At 44.9% G+C, this 4,185-nt stretch overlaps 1 pseudogene; it reads right to left on the bottom strand.

Moving 5' to 3' along the window:
• Window positions 1–1,366: 1,366 nt before the first annotated feature.
• On the bottom strand, window positions 1,367–1,467 carry LOC130462177 (uncharacterized; annotated as a pseudogene).
• Window positions 1,468–4,185: the final 2,718 nt, after the last annotated feature.

Genomic DNA, 4,185 nt, shown 5'->3' with positions numbered 1-4,185 from the left:
ACAAAGAAACGGTCCAGACCCTATTTTCAACGCCTGGCTCTGGGCGCCGAAATCTTCGGCGCCCAGCCCTGGGCGCTGAAAATACCTGGGACGTGTTCTTTCCTAATTCCTCGTGGATTAGAGTTCTACAATTCTATCTTTCCACAAACTCTTTTCTATAAATATAGCCCCAAGTTCGACGTGAAAGGAAAAAAAACAACACACAATTCATATTATGAGTATTGACTCCAACCCCTAAGCCTAAGCCTCACGCTGCGAAATTGATCACGCGTTCTGTCGCAATCAATCCAAAAATCGAACAGAACGTATCCTGTCCCGTAACTTGAGATTCGTTAAATAAAAGGAGAAATAGCAAAGTCAAAGTGGTTAGTTTTCTGAGAACCGTGACGCACCTCTCAAGGGTGCGTCGTAATGTGTCCCTTCGCATGATTTAATTGCTTTCCTCGCCCTTTTATAAACTGTTAAACTAATTAAATCTGATTGTTCTATCACGCCTAATAAAGATAATATTTTGGGAAATTGGATTATCATGCTAGGTCCCTTAAAACAATCTAAATCAGATAATCGCGATCGATCTAGTATTATGTGTTGCATATTGTTAAAATCAACTCAGATTAGTTTAATAGTTAACGCATGTCCCTTCAATTATTTATGCTGAGCTAGTAAGGATATCCTGCCTCTGGAGTTATCGAAGAGCGAGTACTCCTCTTGGTAGTTACAGTCCCCCGAACCCTCAATCTCTACCTTGCGGGTGTATATTGAGAGATCCCCACACCAGGGATCATAAGGGAACCTATGGCCGTCGTGGTCAAACATAATTGCACTCCCTTTATGTCACGATAACCGGGTTTTGTCAGTTTTTCTCATTGTCGTTAAAAACTGAATGGCAACTCCTATATTACTAGTCAATTGGGTGTAAACTCACAGGAAATCCAATTACACTTGATTTGACAAAAAGAAACGTCACACCCACGAGGGACGAGGTCACGCATTAGCCTCGTGCTTTTTCGACCCCCTCACAGGGGCATTCGAAGCTACATGTGGTATTCAAGCCCCAACAACGGGTGCCAACAACTTTGAGATCAAGCCCGCCTTGATCAATTTGGTCCAAAGCCACCCCTTTTGTGGGAAGAGTAATGAATCACCTCACGAACATCTCAAGCAATTCGAGCACTATTGTGACACAATCAAGCACAATGGTGTCACATCGGATCACGTGAGGTTGACATTGTTTCGGTTCTCTCTACTTGGGCGAGCAAGTGATTGGCTTGACAAGGAGGTCAAGCCCAACTCACTTCGCACTTGGACCGAGGTGACAAGTGCATTCTTAAACAAGTTCTATTCGCATGGGAAGACGGCGGAGTGTCGCCACAAGATTCAATCCTTTGAGCAAAAGCGAGATGAGTCACTCTTCGAAGCTTGGGATCGTTTTAAGGAGTACCAAAGGGAATGCCCTCACCATGGGATTCCTAAATGGTTGTTGCTCCAAACATTCTACTTGGGGTTGAGTCCAAATTCGAAGACAAGTCTGGATGCGGGCGCGGGAGGCCCCATTATGAATAAAACTGAGGATCAAATAGAGGAAATCATTGAGGATGTAGTTCAAAACTACCAATCTTGGGATGTAGGCACAAGGGATTATGATGGGGAAGGTATGAGTGAAGATGGTAAGGGTTCGGTGTATGCCATAGAGCAAGCAAAGATGATAGAGAAGCTTACCTCACGCTTGGAGAAGCTTGAAAACACACCATTCGAGGGGAGAGCTTCGAGCCAACCGCCATCACCATCTACAATCCCTCCTCCCTCGGCCACTCTTCTCTGTAAGGGGAAGAGAAAGGTTAGTTCTTATGGCTCAATGCCTCCGGGCACCTCCTTTTGCGAAAATTGCCAAGACTTTAGTCACTCCCCCGATGCATGCCCCCTAGTTCATAACTTGTCATTTGTGGATTATGGCCCTTCGTATGAAGGCAATTTTGATGTAGAGTATGCTAATGCCATAAATGAGAGGTCTAGGAATGATAACCCTAACAATCCTAATTTTGCTAGGCAACCTAGAGGACCCTCCATGTATAGTCCCCACCAAGGCTATGGCCAAGGAAGTGGGTATGATAGCCAAAATTGAGGTGGCTATAGAGCACAAGGCTATCAAAGCCAAGCGCCCCATGGTCAATCTCAAGGTTTTGGCAATCAAGGCCAATACAACCAAGGGATTTATAATCCCAACCATCAAGGTGGAGGAGGTTATAACTACTTTTATGGGCAATTTAGGGGTGCCTCAAGTGGGGGTTATCCTTTGAACTCCAGAGGTCCTTATGGTGCATCTCAATTGCCACCTCCCAGATTCAATGGACCGAGGACCTTTGGCAACCAATATCAAGCAAACCTTAGTGGTTATGGCGTTGCACCTCCACCACTCCCGCCTCTTAAGTCTAATCTTGAGGCTCTCATGGAGTCGTTTGTGGGGGCGCAAGCCAAGAAGAATGTCGAGTTTGAGGATGGATTCAAGCAATCCAACACTCACTTGAAGATGATTGAGACCCAACTTGCTCAACTAGCTAGCACTATCAAAGAGCAACAAGTGCATACAAGTCTCCCACCCCAAGGTCAACCTCCTAAGCAATTGTATGCAATTGTGACAAGGAGTGGGAAGACCTTAGATGATAGTGCTACGCATGTTGAAGCTCCTAGCTCTAGGGGTGAGAGTTCTATGGGAAATGAGTCCTCGAACCGTGATGATGCGGAAGAGAAGTCTCATGTCGACGACATGAGTGATGGTGATAAGTCGAAGGAGACTCCTCTTCCTCCTCTCCCAACTCCTCCTCCCCCCTATCCCCAAAGAGTTAAAAGGCACAAGTTAGATGTGCAATTCTCAAAATGTCTTGAGGTTCTTCGAAAATTGCATATCACTCTCCCCTTTATGGATGCGTTGAAACAAATGCCTACCTATTCAAGATTTCCTTAATCTTAAGGAAATCTTGAATGGGAAGCGGAATTGCGACGGAAAGGAGACGGTGAACCTCACCAAAAATTGTAGTGCTATCATTCTTAGCAAAACTCCACCCAAACTCAAAGACCCCGGAAGTTTTTCTATCCCTTGTGCTATTAAGGAGCTTGAAATAGGCAATGCCTTGTGTGATTGGGTGCTAGCGTTAGTATAATACCTTATTCGGTGTTTGCCAAGCTTGACGTTGGAGATCTTGTCCCAACCAACATCACCTTGTAACTTGCCGATCGTTCGGTCAAGTACCCTATTGGCCAGGTTGAGGATGTTCCCCTAGTTGTTGGCGAGCTTACTTTCCTTGTGGATTTTGTCGTCTTGGACATGGTGCTCTTATCGATGTGCAAGAAGGACTAATCACCTTGAAAGCGGGGGACGCCAAGGCTAGTTTCAAGCTTGTAATTGATGAACATTGTTGCTCTAAAATGAAAAGTTGCATGAAAGTTGACACTCTTGCTTGTGTTGAGCACAATCATTCTTGTGTCATTTCTTCTAACAATCCTTGTGTTCTTGAGTGTGATTTTGAGATTGATAGGAAGGTGAAGAAGGATGTGCACGAGAGTTCCTTTGTGCAAGGAGATCCCTATGATGACGCCATTACCATTCCCGACACATTAGGGATGGATCTTGATGATGAAAAGTCACTCACTCCGGCATCTAATGGTAAGAAGTGTATGAACAAGAAGTCCAAGCAAGGCAATCCTATGCCTAAAAGGACTTGGTTTGGTCCCCACTCATTAAGTCGTTGTTTGGGTAAGTGGTTTGTGCCCAAGGAGGCCAAGAAAGGTTTGTTGACTAGTGTTGACCCGAGGTTTGTTGTGTTTGACCCCCCTTGACTTTTGGGGGGGTCCGTCAAGCTAATGACGTTAAACGAGCGCTACCGGGAGGCAACCCGTGTATTCATTTCCTCTCTTGTCCCCCCATGAGCTTTGGGGGGATTCGTCAAGCTAATGACGTTAAACGAGCGCTACCCGGGAGGCAACCCGGTTGTCTAATTAACTCCTAGTTTTAGTTTTTGTTAGATTTTGTGCATTAATTTCCATTAATTAGTTTAATTTTTGATTTAAAGGGGAAGCTTGTAGAACATTTGCAAAATCATGTTTTTTGCGACCGAAAGTGCTCTGTCGTTCGATCGCACAAACAAGGTTTTTGAGACAGAATGGCCAGTTTTTGGTAAACGATCGCAC

Source organism: Spinacia oleracea, chromosome 5, assembly GCF_020520425.1.
Source record: "Spinacia oleracea cultivar Varoflay chromosome 5, BTI_SOV_V1, whole genome shotgun sequence".
Taxonomy (NCBI): domain Eukaryota; kingdom Viridiplantae; phylum Streptophyta; class Magnoliopsida; order Caryophyllales; family Amaranthaceae; genus Spinacia; species Spinacia oleracea.
The sequence above is the reverse complement of the archived record's forward strand: the minus strand, read 5'-3'. Positions and strand labels throughout refer to the sequence as shown.